Source organism: Pleurodeles waltl, chromosome 4_1 (assembly GCF_031143425.1).
Source record: "Pleurodeles waltl isolate 20211129_DDA chromosome 4_1, aPleWal1.hap1.20221129, whole genome shotgun sequence".
In the NCBI taxonomy this organism is placed as follows: Eukaryota; Metazoa; Chordata; class Amphibia; order Caudata; family Salamandridae; genus Pleurodeles; species Pleurodeles waltl.
The window spans coordinates 37901459-37922590 of record NC_090442.1 but is presented as its reverse complement, the minus strand read 5'-3'; the positions used below and the strand labels follow the sequence as shown (position 1 = coordinate 37922590).

Genomic DNA, 21132 nt, shown 5'->3' with positions numbered 1-21132 from the left:
ACCCTCAATGCCGCAATAGATAGGGCACTACTCTCACAGACCAGGGGGTGTAAGTTTAAGTCTATCTGAGGTGCACACCCTGAACTAATACATTTTTGCTGAAACCTAATCATATTGTTTACTCTTCCTCGTAGCAGCTTGCCAGGGTGATAGTATATTGCAACAGAACCATTCCACTTCTTCACTGAAAAGTGTCATGCTGGTTACCCAAATGAGCAGCGTGTCATTTTATACAGCTTTCTTTATTGAAATTAAACTTGGACTCACTTGAAATATTCTCTTTCAAAATGAATGTTTTGAGCTGCTGTGACTTTTATTTCTAGAGGTGGTGACAGGCTTTCAGGTACGTGCTTAGGTCAAGGCCCTGTTCATGTCACTTGTATAAGCTAATTCAGGGAGCAAATTAGCAAGTCAAGAAATGGGAAGTCTGAACTACTGTCAAAGCAGTTTCATTCTCTTTTCAAATAATCCAAAAATACCATTGCAGCATAAAACAGAGTATTCAATAAAAGAAGAAAGGAGGATTAACAGCAAAAAAGCACATCATAAGATATGAAACTTTGGAAATTATCTAGATATTGTTTGAAAAAACTCCTTTGATGGAAAGAAGATGAAGAACGGTATGGGATCCTGTCCTGCGCACCTGTAATTGATATGTTCCACATCCATTCATACCACCTAACCCTGAACAACCAAACATATTGCTGTCAGTGACCATGTGGCCTAATGGATAAGGCATCTGACTTCGGATCAGGAGATTGAGGGTTCGAGTCCCTTCATGGTTGAGTCTTTTTCTCACAGCACTCAACTTATCTTTACATACAAACTGGAAATACACTCTTACAATACTCCTTTCACTCTCACTCATTAAGAAAGCCCAATGCAAACTGCACAATCAGTCACGTTATGCCTTCAGCATTGCTACTTTTCTGTCTTTCTGCCATACCAATGTACCTCTTCATAAATGCCACGGATATGCAATACGTATACAACAATATGACATGGCACAATCATTGCGAACAGAACTGTGGGTAGATTCAGTGCAGGGAGTGTGTGCGTGCAGAAAGCAGAAACTATGCATGGGTAGAAGCTCTATGATTTTCTCCAGGAATAATGCAAATTGTCCCTCAGAAAAAGTATAGTACTAGAGAAGAATCATAAAGGATTGACACAATTGCTGCCTTTGCTGTTGCCCCAGTTGTGTAATCTGTCAAGGACTGGTCTCTTGCAGATTGAGGCACCTAGTTGCAATTGTGTGGTAAAAATCACCCTTACAACCATTTTTGCTATAAACTTGAGATCTTTCTGAGATACTATCTCACAGACTTCTTATGAATGAGGAACTCTGAAATTGTCACATTCCAATTTGTACGTCCTTAAAACTATGCTGGTTATTCAAATGGGCAGATTGTTTTTTAAATTCCTTTCTGTCTCGAGTTGTAGTTATATTGATACAGAGGCATAATTGTTGAAAGATATATATTGGTTTGATTGAAATATGTTTGTAGAGGTGGTGATAGGCTTTCTGTGTCTGTCTGAGAGCAAGGACCGGTTAACGTCTTTTTCCAAGAGCAGTTTGTTGTGAAAGGTATCAGGCAAAGGAGTATGTATTGTGATGTGGTTCTCTGACTGCTTCTGTCCACTTGCCAAAAGTTCCAAGGCCCTATGATAGCACAAAAACTGAAAGATTGAAGTGGTGGGTGCCGGAGGTTTAAAATGGTCAGTTTAATTAAAGACAGAAAAGTGAAACGAATGACTGCAGAAACACTGTATGTGGCCATGAACTGAGATGAAAGGATGATTTTGGAACTCTGTCTTGCAGATTACCCTCAATGCCGCAATGGATAGGGCACTACTCTCACAGACCAGGGGGTGTAAGTTTAAGTCTATCTGAGGTGCACACCCTGAACTAATACATTTTTGCTGAAACATAATCATATTGTTTACTCTTCCTCGTAGCAGCTTGCCAGGGTGATAGCATATTGCAACAGAACCATTCCACTTCTTCACTGAAAAGAGTCATGCTGGTTACCCAAATGTGCAGCGTGTCATTTTATACAACTTTCTTTATTGAAATTAAACTTGGACTCACTTGAAATATTCTCTTTCAAAATGAATGTTTTCAGGTGCTGTGAATTTTATTTCTAGAGGTGGTGACAGGCTTTCAGGTACGTGCTTAGGTCAAGGCCCTGTTCATGTCACTTGTATAAGCTAATTCAGGGAGCAAATTAGCAAGTCAAGAAATGGGAAGTCTGAACTACTGTCAAAGCAGTTTCATTCTCTTTTCAAATAATCCAAAAATACCATTGCAGCATAAAACAGAGTATTCAATAAAAGAAGAAAGGAGGATTAACGGCAAAAAAGCACAGCATAAGATATGAAACTTTGGAAATTATCTAGATATTGTTTGAAAAAACTCCTTTGATGGAAAGAAGATGAAGAACGGTATGGGATCCTGTCCTGCGCACCTGTAATTGATATGTTCCACATCCATTCATACCACCTAACCCTAAACACCCAAACATATTGCAGTCAGTGACCATGTGGCCTAATGGTAAAGGCATCTGACTTCGGATCAGAAGATTGAGGGTTCGAGTCCTTTCATGGTTGAGTCTTTTTCTCACAGCACTCAACTTATCTTTACATACAAACTGGAAACACACTCTTACAATACTCCTTTCACTCTCACTCATTAAGAAAGCCCAATGCAAACTGCACAATCAGTCACGTTATGCCTTCAGCATTGCTACTTTTCTGTCTTTCTGCCATACCAAAGTACCTCTTCATAAATGCCACGGATATGCAATACGTACACAACAATATGACATGGCACAATCATTCTGAACAGAACTGTGGGTAGATTCAGTGCAGGGAGTGTGTGCGTGCAGAAAGCAGAAACTATGCATGGGTAGAAGCTCTATGATTTTCTCCAGGAATAATGCAAATTGTCCCTCAGAAAAAGTATAGTACTAGAGAAGAATCATAAAGGATTGACACAATTGCTGCCTTTGCTGTTGCCCCAGTTGTGTAATCTGTCAAGGACTGGTCTCTTGCAGATTGAGGCACCTAGTTGCAATTGTGTGGTAAAAATCACCCTTACAACCATTTTTGCTATAAACGTGAGATCTTTCTGAGATACTATCTCACAGACTTCTTATGAATGAGGAACTCTGAAATTATCACATTCCAATTTGTACGTCCTTAAAACTCTGCTGGTTATTCAAATGGGCAGATTGTTTTTTAAATTACTTTCTGTCTCGAGTTGTAGTTATATTGATACAGAGGCATAATTGTTGAATGATATATATTGGTTTGATTGAAATATGTTCGTAGAGGTGGTGATAGGCTTTCTGTGTCTGTCTGAGAGCAAGGACCGGTTAACGTCTTTTTCCAAGAGCAGTTTGTTGTGAAAGGTATCAGGCAAAGGAGTATGTATTGTGATGTGGTTCTCTGACTGCTTCTGTCCACTTGCCAAAAGTTCCAAGGCCCTATGATAGCACAAAAACGGAAAGATTGAAGTGGTGGGTGCCGGAGGTTTAAAATGGTCAGTTTAATTAAAGACAGAAAAGTGAAACGAATGACTGCAGAAACACTGTATGTGGCCATGAACTGAGATGAAAGGATGATTTTGGAACTCTGTCTTGCAGATTACCCTCAATGCCGCAATGGATAGGGCACTACTCTCACAGACCAGGGTGTGTAAGTTTAAGTTTATCTGAGGTGCACACCCTGAACTAATACATTTTTGCTGAAACCTAATCATATTGTTTACTCTTCCTCGTAGCAGCTTGCCAGGGTGATAGTATATTGCAACAGAACCATTCCACTTCTTCACTGAAAAGAGTCATGCTGGTTACCCAAATGTGCAGCGTGTCATTTTATACAACTTTCTTTATTGAAATTAAACTTGGACTCATTTGAAATATTCTCTTTCAAAATGAATGTTTTGAGCTGCTGTGAATTTTATTTCTAGAGGTGGTGACAGGCTTTCAGGTACGTGCTTCGGTCAAGGCCCTGTTCATGTCACTTGTATAAGCTAATTCAGGGAGCAAATTAGCAAGTCAAGAAATGGGAAGTCTGAACTACTGTCAAAGCAGTTTCATTCTCTTTTCAAATAATCCAAAAATACCATTGCAGCATAAAACAGAGTATTCAATAAAAGAAGTAAGGAGGATTAACGGCAAAAAAGCACAGCATAAGATATGAAACTTTGGAAATTATCTAGATATTATTTGAAAAAACTCCTTTGATGGAAAGAAGATGAAGAACGGTATGGGATCCTGTCCTGCGCACCTGTAATTGATATGTTCCACATCCATTCATACCACCTAACCCTAAACACCCAAACATATTGCAGTCAGTGACCATGTGGCCTAATGGATGAGGTGTCTGACTTCGGATCAGAAGATTGAGGGTTTGAGTCCCTTCATGGTTGAGTCTTTTTCTCACAGAACCCAACTTATCTTTACATACAACCTGGAAACACACTCTTACAATACTCCTTTCACTCTCACTCATTAAGAAAGCCCAATGCAAACTGCACAATCAGTCACGTTATGCCTTCAGCATTGCTACTTTTCTGTCTTTCTGCCATACCAAAGTACCTCTTCATAAATGCCTTGGATATGCAATACGTATACAACAATATGACATGGCACAATAATTCTGAACTGAACTGTGGGTAGATTCAGTGCAGGGAGTGTGTGCGTGCAGAAAGCAGAAACTATGCATGGATAGAAGCTCTATGATTTTCTCCAGGAATAATGCAAATTGTCCCTCAGAAAAAGTATAGTACTAGAGAAGAATCATAAAGGATTGACACAATTGCTGCCTTTGCTGTTGCCCCAGTTGTGTAATCTGTCAAGGACTGGTCTCTTGCAGATTGAGGCACCTAGTTGCAATTGTGTGGTAAAAATCACCCTTACAACCATTTTTGCTATAAACTTGAGATCTTTCTGAGATACTATCTCACAGACTTCTTATGAATGAGGAACTCTGAAATTGTCACATTCCAATTTGTACGTCCTTAAAACTATGCTGGTTATTCAAATGGGCAGATTGTTTTTTAAATTCCTTTCTGTCTCGAGTTGTAGTTATATTGATACAGAGGTATAATTGTTGAATGATATATATTGGTTTGATTGAAATATGTTCGTAGAGGTGGTGATAGGCTTTCTGTGTCTGTCTGAGAGCAAGGACCGGTTAACGTCTTTTTCCAAGAGCAGTTTATTGTGAAAGGTATCAGGCAAAGGAGTATTTATTGTGATGTGGTTCTCTGACTGCTTCTGTCCACTTGCCAAAAGTTCCAAGGCCCTATGATTGCACAAAAACGGTAAGATTGAAGTGGTGGGTGCCGGAGGTTTAAAATGGTCAGTTTAATTAAAGACAGAAAAGTGAAACGAATGACTGCAGAAATACTGTATGTGGCCATGAACTGAGATGAAAGGATGATTTTGGAACTCTGTCTTGCAGATTACCCTCAATGCCGCAATAGATAGGGCACTACTCTCACAGACCAGGGTGTGTAAGTTTAAGTCTATCTGAGGTGCACACCCTGAACTAATACATTTTTGCTGAAACCTAATCATATTGTTTACTCTTCCTCGTAGCAGCTTGCCAGGGTGATAGTATATTGCAACAGAACCATTCCACTTCTTCACTGAAAAGTGTCATGCTGGTTACCCAAATGAGCAGCGTGTCATTTTATACAGCTTTCTTTATTGAAATTAAACTTGGACTCACTTGAAATATTCTCTTTCAAAATGAATGTTTTGAGCTGCTGTGACTTTTATTTCTAGAGGTGGTGACAGGCTTTCAGGTACGTGCTTAGGTCAAGGCCCTGTTCATGTCACTTGTATAAGATAATTCAGGGAGCAAATTAGCAAGTCAAGAAATGTGAAGTCTGAACTACTGTCAAAGCAGTTTCATTCTCTTTTCAAATAATCCAAAAATACCATTGCAGCATAAAACAGAGTGTTCAATAAAAGAAGAAAGGAGGATTAACAGCAAAAAAGCACATCATAAGATATGAAACTTTGGAAATTATCTAGATATTGTTTGAAAAAACTCCTTTGATGGAAAGAAGATGAAGAACGGTATGGGATCCTGTCCTGCGCACCTGTAATTGATATGTTCCACATCCATTCATACCACCTAACCCTAAACACCCAAACATATTGCTGTCAGTGACCATGTGGCCTAATGGAAAAGGCGTCTGACTTCGGATCAGTAGATTGTGGGTTCGAGTCCCTTCATGGTTGAGTCTTTTTCTCACAGCACCCAACTTATCTTTACATACAAACTGGAAATACACTCTTACAATACTCCTTTCACTCTCACTCATTAAGAAAGCGCAATGCAAACTGCACAATCAGTCACGTTATGCCTTCAGCATTGCTACTTTTCTGTCTTTCTGCCATACCAAAGTACCTCTTCATAAATGCCACGGATATGCAATACGTATACAACAATATGACATGGCACAATCATTCCGAACAGAACTGTGGGTAGATTCAGTGCAGGGAGTGTGTGCGTGCAGAAAGCAGAAACTATGCATGGGTAGAAGCTCTATGATTTTCTCCAGGAATAATGCAAATTGTCCCTCAGAAAAAGTATAGTACTAGAGAAGAATCATAAAGTATTGACACAATTGCTGCCTTTGCTGTTGCCCCAGTTGTGTAATCTGTCAAGGACTGGTCTCTTGCAGATTGAGGCACCTAGTTGCAATTGTGTGGTAAAAATCACCCTTACAACCATTTTTGCTATAAACTTGAGATCTTTCTGAGATACTATCTCACAGACTTCTTATGAATGAGGAACTCTGAAATTGTCACATTCCAATTTGTACGTCCTTAAAACTATGCTGGTTATTCAAATGGGCAGATTGTTTTTTAAATTCCTTTCTGTCTCTAGTTGTAGTTATATTGATACAGAGGCATAATTGTTGAATTATATATATTGGTTTGATTGAAATATGTTCATAGAGGTGGTGATAGGCTTTCTGTGTCTGTCTGAGAGCAAGGACCGGTTAACGTCTTTTTCCAAGAGCAGTTTGTTGTGAAAGGTATCAGGCAAATGAGTATGTATTGTGATGTGGTTCTCTGACTGCTTCTGTCCACTTGCCAAAAGTTCCATGGCCCTATGATAGCACAAAAACTGTAAGATTGAAGTGGTGGGTGCCGGAGGTTTAAAATGGTCAGTTTAATTAAAGACAGAAAAGTGAAACGAATGACTGCAGAAATACTGTATGTGGCCATGAACTGAGATGAAAGGATGATTTTGGAACTCTGTCTTGCAGATTACCCTCAATGCCGCAATGGATAGGGCACTACTCTCACAGACCAGGGTGTGTAAGTTTAAGTCTATCTGAGGTGCACACCCTGAACTAATACATTTTTGCTGAAACCTAATCATATTGTTTACTCTTCCTCGTAGCAGCTTGCCAGGGTGATAGTATATTGCAACAGAACCATTCCACTTCTTCACTGAAAAGAGTCATGCTGGTTACCCAAATATGCAGCTTGTCATTTTATACAGCTTTCTTTATTGAAATTAAACTTGGACTCACTTGAAATATTCTCTTTCAAAATGAATGTTTGAGCTGCTGTGAATTTTATTTCTAGAGGTGGTGACAGGCTTTCAGGTACGTGCTTAGGTCAAGGCCCTGTTCATGTCACTTGTATAAGCTAATTCAGGGAGCAAATTAGCAAGTCAAGAAATGGAAAGTCTGAACTACTGTCAGTTCATTCTCTTTTCAAATAATCCAAAAATACCATTGCAGCATAAAACAGAGTATTCAATAAAAGAAGAAGGAGGATTAACGGCAAAAAAGCACATCATAAGATATGAAACTTTGGAAATTATCTAGATATTGTTTGAAAAAACTCCTTTGATGGAAAGAAGATGAAGAACGGTATGGGATCCTGTCCTGCGCACCTGTAATTGATATATTCCACATCCATTGATACCACCTAACCCTAAACACCCAAACATACTGCAGTCAGTGACCATGTGGCCTAGTGGATAAGGCGTCTGACTTCGGATCAAAAAGTTGAGGGTTCGAGTCCCATCATGGTTGAGTCTTTTTCTAACAGCACCAACTTATCTTTACATACAAACTGGAAACACACTCTTACAATACTCCTTTCACTCTCACTCATTAAGAAAGCCCAATGCAAACTGCACAATCAGTCACGTTATGCCTTCAGCATTGCTACTTTTCTGTCTTTCTGCCATACCAAAGTACCTCTTCATAAATGCCACGGATATGCAATACGTACACAACAATATGACATGGCACAATCATTCTGAACAGAACTGTGGGTAGATTCAGTGCAGGGAGTGTGTGCGTGCAGAAAGCAGAAACTATGCATGGATAGAAGCTCTATGATTTTCTCCAGGAATAATGCAAATTGTCCCTCAGAAAAAGTATAGTACTAGAGAAGAATCATAAAGGATTGACACAATTGCTGCCTTTGCTGTTGCCCCAGTTGTGTAATCTGTCAAGGACTGGTCTCTTGCAGATTGAGGCACCTAGTTGCAATTGTGTGGTAAAAATCACCCTTACAACCATTTTTGCTATAAACTTGAGATCTTTCTGAGATACTATCTCACAGACTTCTTATGAATGAGGAACTCTGAAATTGTCATATTCCAATTTGTACGTCCTTAAAACTATGCTGGTTATTCAAATGGGCAGATTGTTTTTTAAATTCCTTTCTGTCTCGAGTTGTAGTTATATTGATACAGAGGCATAATTGTTGAATGATATATATTGGTTTGATTGAAATATGTTCGTAGAGGTGGTGATAGGCTTTCTGTGTCTGTCTGAGAGCAAGGACCGGTTAACGTCTTTTTCCAAGAGCAGTTTATTGTGAAAGGTATCAGGCAAAGGAGTATGTATTGTGATGTGGTTCTCTGACTGCTTCTGTCCACTTGCCAAAAGTTCCAAGGCCCTATGATTGCACAAAAACTGTAAGATTGAAGTGGTGGGTGCCGGAGGTTTAAAATGGTCAGTTTAATTAAAGACAGAAAAGTGAAACGAATGACTGCAGAAACACTGTATGTGGCCATGAACTGAGATGAAAGGATGATTTTGGAACTCTGTCTTGCAGATTACCCTCAATGCCGCAATGGATAGGGCACTACTCTCACAGACCAGGGGGTGTAAGTTTAAGTCTATCTGAGGTGCACACCCTGAACTAATACATTTTTGCTGAAACCTAATCATATTGTTTACTCTTCCTCGTAGCAGCTTGCCAGGGTGATAGCATATTGCAACAGAATCATTCCACTTCTTCACTGAAAAGAGTCATGCTGGTTACCCAAATGTGCAGCGTGTCATTTTATACAACTTTCTTTATTGAAATTAAACTTGGACTCACTTGAAATATTCTCTTTCAAAATGAATGTTTTCAGCTGCTGTGAATTTTATTTCTAGAGGTGGTGACAGGCTTTCAGGTACGTGCTTAGGTCAAGGCCCTGTTCATGTCACTTGTATAAGCTAATTCAGGGAGCAAATTAGCAAGTCAAGAAATGGGAAGTCTGAACTACTGTCAAAGCAGTTTCATTCTCTTTTCAAATAATCCAAAAATACCATTGCAGCATAAAACAGAGTATTCAATAAAAGAAGAAAGGAGGATTAACGGCAAAAAAGCACAGCATAAGATATGAAACTTTGGAAATTATCTAGATATTGTTTGAAAAAACTCCTTTGATGGAAAGAAGATGAAGAACGGTATGGGATCCTGTCCTGCGCACCTGTAATTGATATGTTCCACATCCATTCATACCACCTAACCCTAAACACCCAAACATATTGCAGTCAGTGACCATGTGGCCTAATGGTAAAGGCATCTGACTTCGGATCAGAAGATTGAGGGTTCGAGTCCCTTCATGGTTGAGTCTTTTTCTCACAGCACTCAACTTATCTTTACATACAAACTGGAAACACACTCTTACAATACTCCTTTCACTCTCACTCATTAAGAAAGCCCAATGCAAACTGCACAATCAGTCACGTTATGCCTTCAGCATTGCTACTTTTCTGTCTTTCTGCCATACCAAAGTACCTCTTCATAAATGCCACGGATATGCAATACGTATACAACAATATGACATGGCACAATCATTCCGAACAGAACTGTGGGTAGATTCAGTGCAGGGAGTGTGTGCGTGCAGAAAGCAGAAACTATGCATGGGTAGAAGCTCTATGATTTTCTCCAGGAATAATGCAATTTGTCCCTCAGAAAAAGTATAGTACTAGAGAAGAATCATAAAGGATTGACACAATTGCTGCCTTTGCTGTTGCCCCAGTTGTGTAATCTGTCAAGGACTGGTCTCTTGCAGATTGAGGCACCTAGTTGCAATTGTGTGGTAAAAATCACCCTTACAACCATTTTTCCTATAAACTTGAGATCTTTCTGAGATACTATCTCACAGACTTCTTATGAATGAGGAACTCTGAAATTGTCACATTCCAATTTGTACGTCCTTAAAACTATGCTGGTTATTCAAATGGGCAGATTGTTTTTTAAATTCCTTTCTGTCTCGAGTTGTAGTTATATTGATACAGAGGCATAATTGTTGAAAGATATATATTGGTTTGATTGAAATATGTTCGTAGAGGTGGTGATAGGCTTTCTGTGTCTGTCTGAGAGCAAGGACCGGTTAACGTCTTTTTCCAAGAGCAGTTTGTTGTGAAAGGTATCAGGCAAAGGAGTATGTATTGTGATGTGGTTCTCTGACTGCTTCTGTCCACTTGCCAAAAGTTCCAAGGCCCTATGATAGCACAAAAACGGTAAGATTGAAGAGGTGGGTGCCGGAGGTTTAAAATGGTCAGTTTAATTAAAGACAGAAAAGTGAAACGAATGACTGCAGAAATACTGTATGTGGCCATGAACTGAGATGAAAGGATGATTTTGGAACTCTGTCTTGCAGATTACCCTCAATGCCGCAATGGATAGGGCACTACTCTCACAGACCAGGGTGTGTAAGTTTAAGTCTATCTGAGGTGCACACCCTGAACTAATACATTTTTGCTGAAACCTAATCATATTGTTTACTCTTCCTCGTAGCAGCTTGCCAGGGTGATAGTATATTGCAACAGAACCATTCCACTTCTTCACTGAAAAGAGTCATGCTGGTTACCCAAATATGCAGCTTGTCATTTTATACAGCTTTCTTTATTGAAATTAAACTTGGACTCACTTGAAATATTCTCTTTCAAAATGAATGTTTGAGCTGCTGTGAATTTTATTTCTAGAGGTGGTGACAGGCTTTCAGGTACGTGCTTAGGTCAAGGCCCTGTTCATGTCACTTGTATAAGCTAATTCAGGGAGCAAATTAGCAAGTCAAGAAATGGGAAGTCTGAACTACTGTCAAAGCAGTTTTATTCTCTTTTCAAATAATCCAAAAATACCATTGCAGCATAAAACAGAGTATTCAATAAAAGAAGAAAGGAGGATTAACAGCAAAAAAGCACATCATAAGATATGAAACTTTGGAAATTATCTAGATATTGTTTGAAAAAACTCCTTTGATGGAAAGAAGATGAAGAACGGTATGGGATCCTGTCCTGCGCACCTGTAATTGATATGTTCCACATCCATTCATACCACCTAACCCTAAACAACCAAACATATTGCTGTCAGTGACCATGTGGCCTAATGGATACGGCGTCTGACTTCGGATCAGGAGATTGAGGGTTCGAGTCCCTTCATGGTTGAGTCTTTTTCTCACAGCACTCAACTTATCTTTACATACAAACTGGAAATACACTCTTACAATACTCCTTTCACTCTCACTCATTAAGAAAGCCCAATGCAAACTGCACAATCAGTCACGTTATGCCATCAGCATTGCTACTTTTCTGTCTTTCTGCCATACCAAAGTACCTCTTCATAAATGCCACGGATATGCAATACGTATACAACAATATGACATGGCACAATCATTCTGAACAGAACTGTGGGTAGATTCAGTGCAGGGAGTGTGTGCGTGCAGAAAGCAGAAACTATGCATGGGTAGAAGCTCTATGATTTTCTCCAGTAATAATGCAAATTGTCCCTCAGAAAAAGTATAGTACTAGAGAAGAATCATAAAGGATTGACACAATTGCTGCCTTTGCTGTTGCCCCAGTTGTGTAATCTGTCAAGGACTGGTCTCTTGCAGATTGAGGCACCTAGTTGCAATTTTGTGGTAAAAATCACCCTTACAACCATTTTTGCTATAAACTTGAGATCTTTCTGAGATACTATCTCACAGACTTCTTATGAATGAGGAACTCTGAAATTGTCACATTCCAATTTGTACGTCCTTAAAACTATGCTGGTTATTCAAATGGGCAGATTGTTTTTTAAATTCCTTTCTGTCTCGAGTTATAGTTATATTGATACAGAGGCTTAATTGTTGAATGATATATATTGGTTTGATTGAAATATGTTCGTAGAGGTGGTGATAGGCTTTCTGTGTCTGTCTGAGAGCAAGGACCGGTTAACGTCTTTTTCCAAGAGCAGTTTATTGTGAAAGGTATCAGGCAAAGGAGTATGTATTGTGATGTGGTTCTCTGACTGCTTCTGCCCACTTGCCAAAAGTTCCAAGGCCCTATGTGTAGCACAAAAACAGTAAGATTGAAGTGGTGGGTGCCGGAGGTTTAAAATGGTCAGTTTAATTAAAGACAGAAAAGTGAAACGAATGACTGCAGAAATACTGTATGTGGCCATGAACTGAGATGAAAGGATGATTTTGGAACTCTGTCTTACAGATTACCCTCAATGCCGCAATAGATAGGGCACTACTCTCACAGACCAGGGTGTGTAAGTTTAAGTTTATCTGAGGTGCACACCCTGAACTAATACATTTTTGCTGAAACCTAATCATATTGTTTACTCTTCCTCGTAGCAGCTTGCCAGGGTGATAGTATATTGCAACAGAACCATTCCACTTCTTCACTGAAAAGTGTCATGCTGGTTACCCAAATGTGCAGCGTGTCATTTTATACAGCTTTCTTTATTGAAATTAAACTTGGACTCACTTGAAATATTCTCTTTCCAAATGAATGTTTTGAGCTGCTGTGAATTTTATTTCTAGAGGTGGTGACAGGCTTTCAGGTACGTGCTTAGGTCAAGGCCCTGTTCAGGTCACTTGTATAAGCTAATTCAGGGAGCAAATTAGCAAGTCAAGAAATGGGAAGTCTGAACTACTGTCAGTTCATTCTCTTTTCAAATAATCCAAAAATACCATTGCAGCATAAAACAGAGTATTCAATAAAAGAAGAAAGGAGGATTAACGGCAAAAAAGCACAGCATAAGATATGAAACTTTGGAAATTATCTAGATATTGTTTGAAAAAACTCCTTTGATGGAAAGAAGATGAAGAACGGTATGGGATCCTGTCCTGCGCACCTGTAATTGATATGTTCCACATCCATTCATACCACCTAACCCTAAACACCCAAACATGTTGCAGTCAGTGACCATGTGGCCTAATGGATAAGGCGTCTGACTTCGGATCAGAACATTGAGGGTTCGAGTCCCTTCATGGTTGAGTCTTTTTCTCACAGCACCCAACTTATCTTTACATACAAACTGGAAACACACTCTTACAATACTCCTTTCACTCTCACTCATTAAGAAAGCCCAATGCAAACTGCACAATCAGTCACGTTATACCTTCAGCATTGCTACTTTTCTGTCTTTCTGCCATACCAAAGAACCTCTTCATAAATGCCATGGATATGCAATACGTATACAACAATATGACATGGCACAATCATTCTGAACAGAACTGTGGGTAGATTCAGTGCAGGGAGTGTGTTCGTGCAGAAAGCAGAAACTATGCATGGGTAGAAGCTCTATGATTTCCTCCAGGAATAATGCAAATTGTCCCTCAGAAAAAGTATAGTACTAGAGAAGAATCATAAAGGATTGACACAATTGCTGCCTTTGCTGTTGCCCCAGTTGTGTAATCTGTCAAGGACTGGTCTCTTGCAGATTGAGTCACCTAGTTGCAATTGTGTGGTAAAAATCACCCTTACAACCATTTTTGCTATAAACTTGAGATCTTTCTGAGATACTATCTCACAGACTTCGTATGAATGAGGAACTCTGAAATTGTCACATTCCAATTTGTACGTCCTTAAAACTCTGCTGGTTATTCAAAAGGGCAGATTGTTTTTTAAATTCCTTTCTGTCTCGAGTTGTAGTTATATTGATACAGAGGTATAATTGTTGAATGATATATATTGGTTTGATTGAAATATGTTTGTAGAGGTGGTGATAGGCTTTCTGTGTCTGTCTGAGAGCAAGGACCGGTTAACGTCTTTTTCCAAGAGCAGTTTGTTGTGAAAGGTATCAGGCAAAGGAGTATGTATTGTGATGTGGTTCTCTGACTGCTTCTGTCCACTTGCCAAAAGTTCCAAGGCCCTATGAGAGCACAAAAACGGAAAGATTGAAGTGGTGGGTGCCGGAGGTTTAAAATGGTCAGTTTAATTAAAGACAGAAAAGTGAAACGAATGACTGCAGAAACACTGTATGTGGCCATGAACTGAGATGAAAGGATGATTTTGGAACTCTGTCTTGCAGATTACCCTCAATGCCGCAATGGATAGGGCACTACTCTCACAGACCAGGGTGTGTAAGTTTAAGTCTATCTGAGGTGCACACCCTTAACTAATACATTTTTGCTGAAACCTAATCATATTGTTTACTCTTCCTCGTAGCAGCTTGCCAGGGTGATAGCATATTGCAACAGAACCATTCCACTTCTTCACTGAAAAGAGTCATGCTGGTTACCCAAATGTGCAGCGTGTCATTTTATACAACTTTCTTTATTGAAATTAAACTTGGACTCACTTGAAATATTCTCTTTCAAAATGAATGTTTTCAGCTGCTGTGAATTTTATTTCTAGAGGTGGTGACAGGCTTTCAGGTACGTGCTTAGGTCAAGGCCCTGTTCATGTCACTTGTATAAGCTAATTCAGGGAGCAAATTAGCAAGTCAAGAAATGGGAAGTCTGAACTACTGTCAAAGCAGTTTCATTCTCTTTTCAAATAATCCAAAAATACCATTGCAGCATAAAACAGAGTATTCAATAAAAGAAGAAAGGAGGATTAACGGCAAGAAAGCACAGCATAAGATATGAAACTTTGGAAATTATCTAGATATTATTTGAAAAAACTCCTTTGATGGAAAGAAGATGAAGAACGGTATGGGATCCTGTCCTGCGCACCTGTAATTGATATGTTCCACATCCATTCATACCACCTAACCCTAAACACCCAAACATAGTGCAGTCAGTGACCATGTGGCCTAATGGTAAAGGCGTCTGACTTCGGATCAGAAGATTGAGGGTTCGAGTCCCTTCATGGTTTAGTCTTTTTCTCACAGCACCCAACTTATCTTTACATACAAACTGGAAACACTCTCTTACAATACTCCTTTCACTCTCACTCATTAAGAAAGCCCAATGCAAACTGCACAATCAGTCACGTTATGCCTTCAGCATTGCTACTTTTCTGTCTTTCTGCCATACCAAAGTACCTCTTCATAAATGCCATGGATATGCAATACGTATACAACAATATGACATGGCACAATCATTCTGAACAGAACTGTGGGTAGATTCAGTGCAGGGAGTGTGTGTGTGCAGAAAGCAGAAACTATGCATGGATAGAAGCTCTATGATTTTCTCCAGGAATAATGCAAATTGTCCCTCAGAAAAAGTATAGTACTAGAGAAGAATCATAAAGGATTGACACAATTGCTGCCTTTGCTGTTGCCCCAGTTGTGTAATCTGTCAAGGACTGGTCTCTTGCAGATTGAGGCACCTAGTTGCAATTGTGTGGTAAAAATCACCCTAACAACCATTTTTGCTATAAACTTGAGATCTTTCTGAGATACTATCTCACAGACTTCTTATGAATGAGGAACTCTGAAATTGTCATATTCCAATTTGTACGTCCTTAAAACTATGCTGGTTATTCAAATGGGCAGATTGTTTTTTAAATTCCTTTCTGTCTCGAGTTGTAGTTATATTGATACAGAGGCATAATTGTTGAATGATATATATTGGTTTGATTGAAATATGTTCGTAGAGGTGGTGATAGGCTTTCTGTGTCTGTCTGAGAGCAAGGACCGGTTAACCTCTTTTTCCAAGAGCAGTTTATTGTGAAAGGTATCAGGCAAAGGAGTATGTATTGTGATGTGGTTCTCTGACTGCTTCTGTCCACTTGCCAAAAGTTCCAAGGCCCTATGATTGCACAAAAACGGTAAGATTGAAGTGGTGGGTGCCGGAGGTTTAAAATGGTCAGTTTAATTAAAGACAGAAAAGTGAAACGAATGACTGCAGAAATACTGTATGTGGCCATGAACTGAGATGAAAGGATGATTTTGGAACTCTGTCTTGCAGATTACCCTCAATGCCGCAATAGATAGGGCACTACTCTCACAGACCAGGGTGTGTAAGTTTAAGTCTATCTGAGGTGCACACCCTGAACTAATAAATTTTTGCTGAAACCTAATCATATTGTTTACTCTTCCTCGTAGCAGCTTGCCAGGGTGATAGTATATTGCAACAGAACCATTCCACTTCTTCACTGAAAAGTGTCATGCTGGTTACCCAAATGAGCAGCGTGTCATTTTATACAGCTTTCTTTATTGAAATTAAACTTGGACTCACTTGAAATATTCTCTTTCAAAATGAATGTTTTGAGCTGCTGTGACTTTTATTTCTAGAGGTGGTGACAGGCTTTCAGGTACGTGCTTAGGTCAAGGCCCTGTTCATGTCACTTGTATAAGCTAATTCAGGGAGCAAATTAGCAAGTCAAGAAATGGGAAGTCTGAACTACTGTCAAAGCAGTTTCATTCTCTTTTCAAATAATCCAAAAATACCATTGCAGCATAAAACAGAGTATTCAATAAAAGAAGAAAGGAGGATTAACAGCAAAAAAGCACATCATAAGATATGAAACTTTGGAAATTATCTAGATATTGTTTGAAAAAACTCCTTTGATGGAAAGAAGATGAAGAACGGTATGGGATCCTGTCCGGCGCACCTGTAATTGATATGTTCCACATCCATTCATACCACCTAACCCTAAACAACCAAACATATTGCTGTCAGTGACCATGTGGCCTAATGGATAAGGCATCTGACTTCGGATCAGGAGATTGAGGGTTCGAGTCCCTTCATGGTTGAGTCTTTTTCTCACAGCACTCAACTTATCTTTACATACAAACTGGAAATACACTCTTACAATACTCCTTTCACTCTCACTCATTAAGAAAGCCCAATGCAAACTGCACAATCAGTCACGTTATGCCTTCAGCATTGCTACTTTTCTGTCTTTCTGCCATACCAATGTACCTCTTCATAAATGCCACGGATATGCAATACGTATACAACAATATGACATGGCACAATCATTGCGAACAGAACTGTGGGTAGATTCAGTGCAGGGAGTGTGTGCGTGCAGAAAGCAGAAACTATGCATGGGTAGAAGCTCTATGATTTTCTCCAGGAATAATGCAAATTGTCCCTCAGAAAAAGTATAGTACTAGAGAAGAATCATAAAGGATTGACACAATTGCTGCCTTTGCTGTTGCCCCAGTTGTGTAATCTGTCAAGGACTGGTCTCTTGCAGATTGAGGCACCTAGTTGCAATTGTGTGGTAAAAATCACCCTTACAACCATTTTTGCTATAAACTTGAGATCTTTCTGAGATACTATCTCACAGACTTCTTATGAATGAGGAACTCTGAAATTGTCACATTCCAATTTGTACGTCCTTAAAACTATGCTGGTTATTCAAATGGGCAGATTGTTTTTTAAATTCCTTTCTGTCTCGAGTTGTAGTTATATTGATACAGAGGCATAATTGTTGAAAGATATATATTGGTTTGATTGAAATATGTTTGTAGAGGTGGTGATAGGCTTTCTGTGTCTGTCTGAGAGCAAGGACCGGTTAACGTCTTTTTCCAAGAGCAGTTTGTTGTGAAAGGTATCAGGCAAAGGAGTATGTATTGTGATGTGGTTCTCTGACTGCTTCTGTCCACTTGCCAAAAGTTCCAAGGCCCTATGATAGCACAAAAACGGAAAGATTGAAGTGGTGGGTGCCGGAGGTTTAAAATGGTCAGTTTAATTAAAGACAGAAAAGTGAAACGAATGACTGCAGAAACACTGTATGTGGCCATGAACTGAGATAAAAGGATGATTTTGGAACTCTGTCTTGCAGATTACCCTCAATGCCGCAATGGATAGGGCACTACTCTCACAGACCAGGGGGTGTAAGTTTAAGTCTATCTGAGGTGCACACCCTGAACTAATACATTTTTGCTGAAACCTAATCATATTGTTTACTCTTCCTCGTAGCAGCTTGCCAGGGTGATAGCATATTGCAACAGAACCATTCCACTTCTTCACTGAAAAGAGTCATGCTGGTTACCCAAATGTGCAGCGTGTCATTTTATACAACTTTCTTTATTGAAATTAAACTTGGACTCACTTGAAATATTCTCTTTCAAAATGAATGTTTTCAGCTGCTGTGAATTTTATTTCTAGAGGTGGTGACAGGCTTTCAGGTACGTGCTTAGGTCAAGGCCCTGTTCATGTCACTTGTATAAGCTAATTCAGGGAGCAAATTAGCAAGTCAAGAAATGGGAAGTCTGAACTACTGTCAAAGCAGTTTCATTCTCTTTTCAAATAATCCAAAAATACCATTGCAGCATAAAACAGAGTATTCAATAAAAGAAGAAAGGAGGATTAACGGCAAAAAAGCACAGCATAAGATATGAAACTTTGGAAATTATCTAGATATTGTTTGAAAAAACTCCTTTGATGGAAAGAAGATGAAGAACGGTATGGGATCCTGTCCTGCGCACCTGTAATTGATATGTTCCACATCCATTCATACCACCTAACCCTAAACACCCAAACATATTGCAGTCAGTGACCATGTGGCCTAATGGTAAAGGCATCTGACTTCGGATCAGAAGATTGAGGGTTCGAGTCCCTTCATGGTTGAGTCTTTTTCTCACAGCACTCAACTTATCTTTACATACAAACTGGAAACACACTCTTACAATACTCCTTTCACTCTCACTCATTAAGAAAGCCCAATGCAAACTGCACAATCAGTCACGTTATGCCTTCAGCATTGCTACTTTTCTGTCTTTCTGCCATACCAATGTACCTCTTCATAAATGCCACGGATAGCAATACGTATACAACAATATGACATGGCACAATCATTGCGAACAGAACTGTGGGTAGATTCAGTGCAGGGAGTGTGTGCGTGCAGAAAGCAGAAACTATGCATGGGTAGAAGCTCTATGATTTTCTCCAGGAATAATGCAAATTGTCCCTCAGAAAAAGTATAGTACTAGAGAAGAATCATAAAGGATTGACACAATTGCTGCCTTTGCTGTTGCCCCAGTTGTGTAATCTGTCAAGGACTGGTCTCTTGCAGATTGAGGCACCTAGTTGCAATTGTGTGGTAAAAATCACCCTTACAACCATTTTTGCTATAAACTTGAGATCTTTCTGAGATACTATCTCACAGACTTCTTATGAATGAGGAACTCTGAAATTGTCACATTCCAATTTGTACGTCCTTAAAACTATGCTGGTTATTCAAATGGGCAGATTGTTTTTTAAATTCCTTTCTGTCTCGAGTTGTAGTTATATTGATACAGAGGCATAATTGTTGAAAGATATATATTGGTTTGATTGAAATATGTTTGTAGAGGTGGTGATAGGCTTTCTGTGTCTGTCTGAGAGCAAGGACCGGTTAACGTCTTTTTCCAAGAGCAGTTTGTTGTGAAAGGTATCAGGCAAAGGAGTATGTATTGTGATGTGGTTCTCTGACTGCTTCTGTCCACTTGCCAAAAGTTCCAAGGCCCTATGATAGCACAAAAACGGAAAGATTGAAGTGGTGGGTGCCGGAGGTTTAAAATGGTCAGTTTAATTAAAGACAGAAAAGTGAAACGAATGACTGCAGAAACACTGTATGTGGCCATGAACTGAGATGAAAGGATGATTTTGGAACTCTGTCTTGCAGATTACCCTCAATGCCGCAATGGATAGGGCACTACTCTCACAGACCAGGGGGTGTAAGTTTAAGTCTATCTGAGGTGCACACCCTGAACTAATACATTTTTGCTGAAACCTAATCATATTGTTTACTCTTCCTCGTAGCAGCTTGCCAGGGTGATAGCATATTGCAACAGAACCATTCCACTTCTTCACTGAAAAGAGTCATGCTGGTTACCCAAATGTGCAGCGTGTCATTTTATACAACTTTCTTTATTGAAATTAAACTTGGACTCACTTGAAATATTCTCTTTCAAAATGAATGTTTGAGCTGCTGTGAATTTTATTTCTAGAGGTGGTGACAGGCTTTCAGGTACGTGCTTAGGTCAAGGCCCTGTTCATGTCACTTGTATAAGCTAATTCAGGGAGCAAATTAGCAAGTCAAGAAATGGGAAGTCTGAACTACTGTCAAAGCAGTTTCATTCTCTTTTCAAATAATCCAAAAATACCATTGCAGCATAAAACAGAGTATTCAATAAAAGAAGAAAGGAGGATTAACGGCAAAAAAGCACAGCATAAGATATGAAACTTTGGAAATTATCTAGATATTGTTTGAAAAAACTCCTTTGGTGGAAAGAAGATGAAGGACGGTATGGGATCCTGTCCTGCGCACCTGTAATTGATATGTTCCACATCCATTCATACCACCTAACCCTAAACACCCAAACATATTGCAGTCAGTGACCATGTGGCCTAATGGTAAAGGCATCTGACTTCGGATCAGAAGATTGAGGGTTCGAGTCCCTTCATGGTTGAGTTTTTTTCTCACAGCACCCAACTTATCTTTACATACAAACTGGAAACACACTCTTACAATACTCCTTTCACTCTCACTCATTAAGAAAGCCCAATGCAAACTGCACAATCAGTCACGTTATGCCTTCAGCATTGCTACTTTTCTGTCTTTCTGCCATACCAAAGTACCTCTTCATAAATGCCTTGGATATGCAATACGTATACAACAATATGACATGGCACAATCATTCTGAACAGAACTGTGGGTAGATTCAGTGCAGGGAGTGTGTGCGTGCAGAAAGCAGAAAC

General features: G+C 39.4%; 9 non-coding genes across 9 annotated transcripts; all 9 read left to right on the top strand.

Moving 5' to 3' along the window:
* Positions 1-712: 712 nt before the first annotated feature.
* TRNAR-UCG (transfer RNA arginine (anticodon UCG)) lies at positions 713-785 on the top strand. The gene has a single exon. It is a non-coding gene; the product is annotated as a tRNA-Arg (tRNA).
* Positions 786-2537: 1752 nt separating this feature from the next.
* TRNAR-UCG (transfer RNA arginine (anticodon UCG)) lies at positions 2538-2610 on the top strand. The gene has a single exon. It is a non-coding gene; the product is annotated as a tRNA-Arg (tRNA).
* A 7218-nt stretch (positions 2611-9828) lies between these two features.
* On the top strand, positions 9829-9901 carry TRNAR-UCG (transfer RNA arginine (anticodon UCG)). Its single transcript has one exon. It is a non-coding gene; the product is annotated as a tRNA-Arg (tRNA).
* Positions 9902-11652: 1751 nt separating this feature from the next.
* On the top strand, positions 11653-11725 carry TRNAR-UCG (transfer RNA arginine (anticodon UCG)). The gene has a single exon. It is a non-coding gene; the product is annotated as a tRNA-Arg (tRNA).
* Positions 11726-13472: 1747 nt separating this feature from the next.
* On the top strand, positions 13473-13545 carry TRNAR-UCG (transfer RNA arginine (anticodon UCG)). Its single transcript has one exon. It is a non-coding gene; the product is annotated as a tRNA-Arg (tRNA).
* A 1752-nt stretch (positions 13546-15297) lies between these two features.
* Positions 15298-15370, top strand: TRNAR-UCG (transfer RNA arginine (anticodon UCG)). The gene has a single exon. It is a non-coding gene; the product is annotated as a tRNA-Arg (tRNA).
* A 1752-nt stretch (positions 15371-17122) lies between these two features.
* TRNAR-UCG (transfer RNA arginine (anticodon UCG)) lies at positions 17123-17195 on the top strand. Its single transcript has one exon. It is a non-coding gene; the product is annotated as a tRNA-Arg (tRNA).
* Positions 17196-18947: 1752 nt separating this feature from the next.
* On the top strand, positions 18948-19020 carry TRNAR-UCG (transfer RNA arginine (anticodon UCG)). Its single transcript has one exon. It is a non-coding gene; the product is annotated as a tRNA-Arg (tRNA).
* A 1750-nt stretch (positions 19021-20770) lies between these two features.
* TRNAR-UCG (transfer RNA arginine (anticodon UCG)) lies at positions 20771-20843 on the top strand. The gene has a single exon. It is a non-coding gene; the product is annotated as a tRNA-Arg (tRNA).
* Positions 20844-21132: the final 289 nt, after the last annotated feature.